Source organism: Paroedura picta, chromosome 9 (assembly GCF_049243985.1).
Source record: "Paroedura picta isolate Pp20150507F chromosome 9, Ppicta_v3.0, whole genome shotgun sequence".
NCBI classification, from domain to species: Eukaryota; Metazoa; Chordata; class Lepidosauria; order Squamata; family Gekkonidae; genus Paroedura; species Paroedura picta.
This window is the reverse complement of record NC_135377.1, coordinates 67,654,205-67,663,857: the sequence shown is the minus strand read 5'-3', so window position 1 is coordinate 67,663,857 and position 9,653 is coordinate 67,654,205.

Genomic DNA, 9,653 nt, shown 5'->3' with positions numbered 1-9,653 from the left:
GTTCCCAAATGTCAGTTGCTGGGACTAGTTCCTGGCCAAGATTTTTGTGGAAATCTAAAACAGGACACTTCCTTCCTCTTCTGGGTATATGTTGTATATGTGGATCTGCTATGGACAGAGCTTGAAATCCAAGACAGGATCCAAACATACATGTAACTGACCCATCAGTTTAAACCAATCAGTGCTAATCTAGCCAATCAGTTTAACCAATCAATGCTAAGTTGGTCATTGGCACGCACAATCGGGAAGACCTATTGTCTACGTTGGGTATATAAATTGGGGTTTTCTGAAGGGTTTCTCAGTCTTATTTCCTGCTACAACATATACTCACTGCTGATATCACCAATGAAGAGTTGTTCATTGGTCCAGTAACCTGCCGTTCTTCTTACGAGCCCACATATTTTAAAGTATACACCCCCCCCTCTCATTTCACTTCTCTAATAACTCATGAACTCCAGAGCTGCATTTCATCAATTTTCTTTCTTTCTTTCTTTCTTTCTTTCTTTCTTTCTTTCTTTCTTTCTTTCTTTCTTTCTTTCTTTCTTTCTTTCTTTCTTTCTTTCTTTCTTTCTTTCTTTCCCTCCCTCCCTCCCTCCCTCCCTCCCTCCCTCCCTCCCTCCCTTCCTTCCTTCCTTCCTTCCTTCCTTCCTTCCTTCCTTCCTTCCTTCCTCCAAATGTATGGCTGGTTTATCCATGTCGCACATATAGCACGTGCTCCAGGCCCTGCACTTCCAGGGTCTCCGCGTGGTGCCTTCACCCCATGGATCAGGGCCGTAGCCTCTCTCCTTCCCCCCTTTCCCTCTTTAAGAGCGCTCCTTCAGTGACACCTCTTTCCACTGCAGGGGGCCCTTCCGCCCCCAATTTGGCTGCTCCTGCTGCAATTGTACTCTGCAAGAGCCCTGCAAATCCTTAAACTAGCTCTGGTGCTACGGGCCCGCAAATCCTTAAACCACTCCTGCCCAAATGTTCACAGGCACCCTGCAGTTCAATGAATTTAGAGGGGACGTCTGGTCTCAGAGCAGCGGTTATTTTCATTGTGAGTGCAGCAGAGGATCTTATTAAAAAGAATAAATTTCCATAAGAGCTGATAGCGCAGCAAATTCTTTGCTGTAGAAGAGGTAATGTTGGGTGAAGGAGAGCTACATCTGGGTAGCCTGGAGAACTAAGGATTTAGGCAGTAATTAAGAGTTGGTGCTGTTTCCCTAAAGCTCGGTGCTCTCTGCGAATTGTCGAAGGCTTTCACAGCCAGAGTCAACTGCCTGTCTATCTATGTGAATGCCCCTTCTCTCTTTTACCTATCCTTGAGATGTGCAAATTGAATTAGGAATAGCAAATAACAAAGGAACAGCAGGCTTAATAGATATTTGTGCCCTGCTCTTAGCGTGGGCCTTTTTTCTCCAGCTGAGCTGTATTTTATTGGCATGACTACAAGGGAAGGGCTTGAAAAAATAAAAAGGGAAAATGAATCCACCAGTCAGGGAATCAGGTACCCAGGGGTTAAATTGTATACATGCCACTGTAGTTTCTGAAACTCTTTCTGAAACCAATAGTCTCTGAGATCTCTACAAGGTATCTGACAAAGTATGCATGCACACACAAAAGCTTGAATAAAGCTTTGTTGGTCTTAACGGTGCCATTGGACTTTGTTCTGTGTGTACTTGGGCTCTACTCAGAGGCACTGGGCTCACATGAACCTGAACATCCATAGTTGAAGGCAAGGGCCAAGGCTATGATCTGGCCACTTGTGTGGTACCAATATACATATGTGTTGAATGAGCAGGGATGCTGTCTGGCATAGCATATAGTATGATCAGGGCAGGATCTGGCAAATGCTGGTTCAAATCCTTATGCTGCCATGAAAATCACTGGATGACTTTGAATCAGCCATTCTCACCTTAATTCAGCTTTTTCCAACCTTTTGACTGCACTGCCCCAGCTGGCTGCCTTCCGAGCTGCCCTGCAGCTGCCCTGGCCTCTTCTGGCACACTCTCTGGGGTGGGACTACGAACGTCACATCAGTAGTTCTATTCATTTCAGGGGGTGCACAAGAGGATGTGTTCCACATCCATAAACACAAAAGAACTTGGAGGAGGTGTCCACATATACGTATCTGTCAGAGCAAAGAAGGATTTTGTTTAGATGTGTTCCAGTTTTGAAAGGGCACCTGCAGTTCCGAGATCTTTAACCTGGCCCCTTTATTATTAGGAAATATTATAAAAACCTAGGAATCCAGAGGGAAGCAACCCAGGTGAGCACTGCCCCAGGACCCTCTCGTTACTCAGAGAAATGGGGATTTTGTAAAAATAAGATATGAATTGGAGGCATGAAGCAGGCTTAACGTCCACTATAGTATTGGTTTCTGAGCACCAGCTTAAGTATTCCCTCCTATGGAAGAAAAAATCAACTGCTGTCCCTGAGGCCAATGTGGCAGCAAGAACTTCTGCTCTCTCAGCAGACAGATTACCTCAGCCTTGACAGGCAGGGAACAGCAGGACTTGTGCCTACGATGCATAGCAGGGTACAGGGTATAGTTCATACAATAGACATGCCTTCTTGGAGCAGGCAGGATGACTGTCACCATGACAGACATTTTGCTAAGTTGCCAGGGAGGGCGAGTTAGAGTCTTAACAGCTGCTTTAATCCAACCTCTGCTCTACTCATTGCCCAGTTATTTATGCATCTTGACTCTAACTAGCTCTTCCTGGCTACTCACCTCAACCCCACCCACTCTCAAAACCTATATGTAAAGCTTGAGGAAACCTGTTTTAGTGCGTCTGAAGAAGTTGGTCTTCAAGGTGACGCTGGACTCAAGCTTTGTGGTTGTAATGGGTAGAGCATTGGATTAGCTATGATCTGGGAGGGCCAGGTTCAAATCACCATGCTGTAGGGCTGCCAGATGACCTCAGGCCACTGGGATGGGGGGGGGTAGAGTCACCAAGATCAGGCTGGGTAGCTTCTGGAGATTTGGGGGTGGAGCCTGGGGAGGACAGAGACTTCCCTGGTATTCAAAGATACAGAATCCTCCCTCCAAAGCATCCATTTTCTCCAGGGGAACTGATCTCTCTAGTCTTGAGATGAGCTGTAATTCTGGGGGATCCCCAGGTGCCACCTGGAGGTTGGCATCCCTGGCACCTGGCTGTGGAAGCTCACTGGGTCTTCTTGAGCCAATCACTCTTCCTCAGCCTAATCAACCTCACCGGCTTGTTGCCAGGATACTACAGAGAAGTGAAGAATGTCGACAGCTACTTTGGGTCCCCATTAGGGAGGAAGGTAGGGTATAAATAAAGTAAATTAAACAACATTTTATTTACTGGGCTGAATCTGCATGGAGCTTTTATTCCAATCCCAGGTCGATTCAATCCCTGCAGTCTACGCTGAATGCGATTTCCATTTTGTTTTGGGGCAATTTAAATTTCCCATCTGCAACCAATCTGATTGAGCCACGGTGACCCTCCCTTTCCCTTGCGATATCCAGGAGTGGAGAAAACTCAGTATAATTGATCAAGCCGCTTTGAGGGCTCCCAGTATTAAAGTGCAGATCTGTGTTTCCCGGAATAACGTCCACTCCGCTGACATAGAGAAGCATTCCATCCCTGATTGGCTGGGCACCAGTTCTAAGACTTCCTAGTTCCGGATTGTAAGATTTTCCTCCCAAGATTTATTTTTTAAAAGGTTTAAGGTGACTGTGCTCCAGAATCCACACTTCTCACAGCAGAGATTTGCCTCATTCTGTGAGAGGCTGCTGCTTGCTCGGCTCCTCCTGATCACTCCTTTAGGAAGAGCAGCCTCGTGCTCAAGTGCATATGGGTTTCTGTTTTAAGTTGGGGCGGGGGGAAGCACAAAGACTCGGGTTCAAATTGATCTTCATTCATCAGGATCCACTGCAGAAAAAAAGTAAATACAGAATCAGCCCTGGTTTCTCTTGCTCTTTGCTGAGGGGTTAACCTTTAGTTTGTTCTGATGATCTACCTGCAGACTGAATGACTTTATAAATGCTATGCTACTATAAAGCCACTTGTTTGGTAGCCTAGAAAGGGCATAGATCTTTTCTATCCAAACACCATCGGCATGGTAAACTATTGAAACTTTATAAGATTTCCCTCTATAACTTAAAAGAGAGCCTTTGAAACAAGCAATTCTGTTGTCAGCACATGGCGGGTAGCTTCTCTGCTCTGGCTCAAACATGTGCTATTGTGTCCGAATATCTAGCGTAACAGATCTCTGGCAAGCGGCAATGTGCGGGAGTTCAAGGAAGCAATTTATAACCTGAGGCCTGAGCAATACAATTCTCTGCTTCCTGACTTCAAGAAGTAGTTCCTCCAGCTCTTGAGAATAATTGCACGGACCACTAGAAATCTGCCCTTTTCCCATCTCTAAAGAAAAAAAGATGGATGTTCACATCCCTTTGTTCTCCAAGACAGCTCTTTTTTCCTGATGAGTTTGAATGATTTTCACTCCTAGATCTCGAAAGTGACTACTTTGAGGTCCCAAGACAGTGAATGCTGCTTCAACAGAACTGCACAAAGGCTTTCTTTTGGGAATATAGGCCTAATCGTGCCTGGGCAGAATATTTCTGTTTAAGTCTCCACAAGCTAATTGGAGGAGGCCGGGCATCCCACCAGGCTTGTGCCAGCCAAGCTCGGCTTGGGAAAACAACACTCAGTGCGTTTCTTCCAGTAGATCTCAACAATTGGCCGAGCATCAGCTGGTATGGCTTAGCATGTTAGGCTTGGAATCCGCCTGTGACAGTAAAGCTGTTGTTTTTTGACTAACAGCCATCATCGTAAAACTCAACACAGCCTCTATCTAGGTTGTGAGTTTTGGATGTTCAGATTCTTTATATCGGACTCTTGCAAAAAGAGACCCAGCATGGTGTAGTAGTTATGAATGGCAGCCCCTCATCTGGAGAACCAGGTTTGATTCCCCCCTCCTCCTCCACACGCAGCCAGCTGGGGGACCTTGAGCTAGTCACAGTTCTCTCAGAGCTCTCTCAGCCTCACCAACCTCACAGAGTGTCTGTTGTGAGGAGAGGAAAGGAAAGTGATTTTAAGCCACCTTGAGACACATGAGGCCTGTTGGGTGATCTTGAACCAGTGTTCTCACATGCTGGCTGCATGTGGAGGAGCGGGGAATCAAAGCCAGCTCTCCAGCTTAGAAGCCGCCACTCTTAACCGTTCCATATCTTTGGATCGCAACACAGCATGCTGCCCTTTCTATATCATGCTGTGAAAGGAGGGGAAACAGCATGCAGGAGAGGGGTGGAGTGCAGGTAGGCGTTTCTTGGCTTAAAAAAAAAAACTCTCAGTGGCAGGCCTGCACATGCACGATTCCAGTGTGCAACTACAAAGGTACTTCACTTATGAACAAAAGGACACGATACAAGTGGAAGCCTCAGAATTAACATTACAGCAAATCCTGGGCCCTGGCAAGATTTGTATTTCCAGAGATGTATCCAAGAGGCAAAGTCTGAAAGGGGAAAGTCAAACGTAGGTTTGTGTGCTTTGGCCGCCAAAGTGGCCGTTCGAGCCTGAGGCAGCCAGTGCCACAGCACTGGAGGGGGAGAAGCTGCACCAGTGATGGCATGCTGGTGGTGGCGCCTGTGTGTGCGCGTCACTGCCTTGCACACCTCTCCTTTGGGGCAGTATGGAAATACGCCATGATCACATCAACGCCTGCTGAACAGTGAGATGCCATGCAGTGACATCTGCCGAAGTGCATTCGCTTCTGCGGAAAGAAGAGTGTAACTGTGCTTAGGGCAGGGGTGGCAACGCGAATACCAAAAGTTGGTTTGAATGCATGAAATCAACGCCCACCTCCTTTCTCTGCTGTATTTTCTGTGCTGGGCTTCCTATGGTCACCACCGAGGGACACAAAACGAAACTTTGGAACATCCACAAAAAAGAGAAGCGGGAAGAGTGACACTGACAGGAATCAAACAGGCCTTAACCTTTGACCTTTCTGGGCAAAGCAAACCCTGTATTCCAAAACAAAGCTAAGCCTGCCTGGCTGATCAGTGCACTTCAAGGAGGTTTCTGCTTTCCTTGAGTGGTCCTTAGGAATGCCGTGCCTTTTATTTTCGGAGTTTTGCCAGCGTTTCTCAGAGGGTTGGCATAGTATTGGGCAAACCACAAATTACACGCCATTCCTGATGAAGGCTGCCATCGTTCCCATGTAAACCCTACATAGTAGAGTCTACAGAGTTAGACCTTCTCTTAACCATATATCTGATGGATGTCCAAAGCAAGAATATATTAGATTTTAAAGCTTAGTGTGTCATCCCTCCCATTATTTTAGTGTTAGAGCCCAACATATGTGAGACCAACTAAAATATAGTATTGATTTCTATTTTATTCACATACGCCTCATTTTTCTCCGCAGTGGCTTACAATGTTCTCCCCGGCAGCTTTGGTGTAGTGGGCTCTAATTTGCAGAACTGGGTTTGATTCCCCACTTTGCCTGCACATGTAGCCAGCTGGGGGACCTTGGGCCGGTCCTTAGAGCTCTCCCAGTTTCCTTTTCCTTCATATCCCCACGATAGATAGCCTGTGATGAAGGTGGGGCTGAGAGAGCTCTAAGAGAATGACTCTGTGAAAACAGCTCTAAGAGAACTGTGACTGACCCAAGGTCACCCAGCTGACTGCAGGAGGAGGAGGAGTGGAGAATCAAACCTGGTTCTCCAGATTAGAGTCCACCACTCTTAACGACTACACCACACTGGCTGGGAGAATATCATAAGCCACTCTGCCCCACTGTGGAGACAAGTGGGGTATACATGAATAAAATAGAAATAAATCATTCCATATTTTAGTTGGTCTCATGTACTGAAGGCTCCTTGGAGGTAGAATTCTAGCACATGGGTGGAGCTTTAGTGCATCTACTTTGCATGCAGTTTCTAGGTTCAGTTCCCAGATCAGGCGGTACTGGGTGCTACCTTACTTCAATGATCTTGATGCTGCTGGTCAAAGTAGGAAATACAGACTTTGATAAACCAATCATCTGAATCTACCTAAGGCAGCTCCAGGTGTTCTGTGTACACCAAAATGCACCTCACAAGTTAATCAGAGCAGAGCTGTGGCTGATTGGCAGTGAATTTACTTGGCATCAGGGAAGTCCCAGGTATTTCCATTTTGAAGGGTCCAGTAGCAGTGATGTGATCTGAAGATTTTTCTCACTTACTGTGAATCTTCCTTCTTGGTGGTCAGAAGGTTGAGCAGTCTCTACATCTGGAATGAAGCTTCTCCTCTGGGAAGGCAGAGGTGCTGTAGCGGAGAGGCTTCCTCCAGAATCCTCAATTCCATGTAACATTAACTGAGAAAGCCCCCCAAATCCACCTCTGGTGACCTTTTTGGCATCCTTCAGGGAAGGTGAGATGGGGGCAATGGGAGTAAAGGGGCCAAAAGCATCCTTGCTTTGTGCCATCTTGCAGCTCAATAGCCTGAAGGAACCTCATACCTGAAATAAGAACTGTAGACCAGGACTGGCCATGTGAACGACCTCTACCTGAGACCTAAATTGGACAATGCTGAATTTGATAGACAAATGGCCTGGCTCATTCCAAGGTAGCATTCCTGTGTTCTGATTATTCAGGGGGGGGGGGAAGGCTGTACTAGATTCTTTATTGTTGGGCTGTTTAGTTTTCTGCTTCTAGGAAGTTTGTTTTCTATTTGGGTATTGTTTCAGGATTCTACCGGAATGGGCAGATGTGCTCTTGTGATGATGAATGTGAGGCACTTCTGAAAATTTAGGGAAAGCTCTACGTAACTGAATATTAGCCGTGGGAGCAGTACCCCTTCCTCCAGTAGTTGGTGCACAACAGACGACTACTAGTTGCCAAGTTTCCCCTAAAACTCTGCACAATGACACCACTGGCTCGCTGATAGTCAGCTTAGTATCATTACATCATTCCGGAAGACTGTACAAATATAATACGCAATGAGAATGCAGTTCTTGAGTCATAGAGAACTGTTCCAGGTGCTCAAGTCTCTCTACAGCTGTGATTGGAGCTGAGAGCTCCCTGGTGACTAGGAAAGCTCCCTCTCAAGTAGTGTTAGCAGTAACAAGATCAAGGTACGAATAATATTTCTTCCAGTACAATATTTCCTCGGTGCTCCATTACGATATTCATTGAGGAATCTCATGCATCTCTCAGCTTAAATCTAATTTTACAGGGGTGACATTGAAAATCAACAGAGAAAGATATATGGAACGAGTATTGATAAAGAGCGGAAGAAAAATCTGAAAATAATTACTAGTGCTCAAGACCTTTGATTTTGCAAGTCAAGAGTTGACTGTCCCTGTTGCACATGGTAAAAAGGAACACACCAGCTGAAGCCAAGTTCTGAAGGGGGCATCCACACAGCATGGAGTGGCATCTCTTCTCCTTTACGTTGCGAAGCGTCTTTCTTCAAGCCTCTGCCTGGCAACAATGTTTTCGTGGGCAACAGAGAGCTAGAAGCGGGTATGTTTTTGAACCACCCCCATATGACCTGATAACAGGCAGACTATTCAAAAAACACCCGTAGGTGATCTCCCCCCCCCCCACTCCACCTGATACCTGCATGTCAGAAGTTATGAACTGGGCTGTGACTCTTTCATTGGACCATTTTGCCAGGAATCAAAACTGCTTTAATGACTACTTTATAAAGTGCTCCCGTATGGCCATGGCCTCATAGTCCAATCCGTTTACCAAATTCATAAGCCTCATGCAATTGTTGGTCCTGACAACGGCATCATTTGTCTGAAAGGCATGAACACAAAGGCATGAAATGACGACTTGATTTTCCCAGCTCCCAAGAAGATGAGAGGAGACTGGACCAGAGTGGGAAAATTTCCCTGCATGCTCCTGGCCAGCCCACGAAATCTGCCATTACTGTAATCCACAATGAAGAACATGGTCCCATACCCTCTTTGGAACAACTCTCACAGTGTGCAGGGAGACAAAGAGAACTGAATGGTGGCAACGACCATCTTAGGAGGAAAGAGGAAAGGGACAAATATTATTTAGTGGCTTAAATCAGTGCATGAAATAAGGCCTCTTAAGCTATGGTGACCCCCCCACACACAAAAAAAAACTCTTTAAAAGCTATAGAAGGGACTTCAAATAATTAGCAGTTCCAATTTTTTTTCTGCAATGTGGTTTTGACTTATGAACTGGAAGAAAAATACTGATTCCTTGGCAACATTTCTACATGATTAAATGTAGCTTTATGCATCTGTTTGACAGCGTAAATGAATATGAACTAATGGTTCTTAGTCATTTTCAAAAACATAAATTAGATTTCTTTTAACCAGCAGGTATTTATAAGCCTGAAGGTACAAAGTAATAAATAAAGTAATAAATAAATAGAAGTTTTAAGTCTGGTGGTACAAAGTAATGAATGAATGAATGAATGAATGAATGAATGAATGAATGAAGGAAGGAAGGAAGGAAGGAAGGAAGGAAGGAAGGAAGGAAGGAAGGAAGGAAGGAAGGAAGGAAGGAAGGAAGGAAGATATCTGATTTTATAGATCGACTGAGAATATAATGCTCAACAGGTATCTTTTAAAGATAATTATGCCTTACAAAACTTTGAAAAGATCAACTTGTTCTCTGTGAATGTAAAAAAAAAAAAAATCCACAAACCAACCAAACCAACTACTGACAGTGATAACCC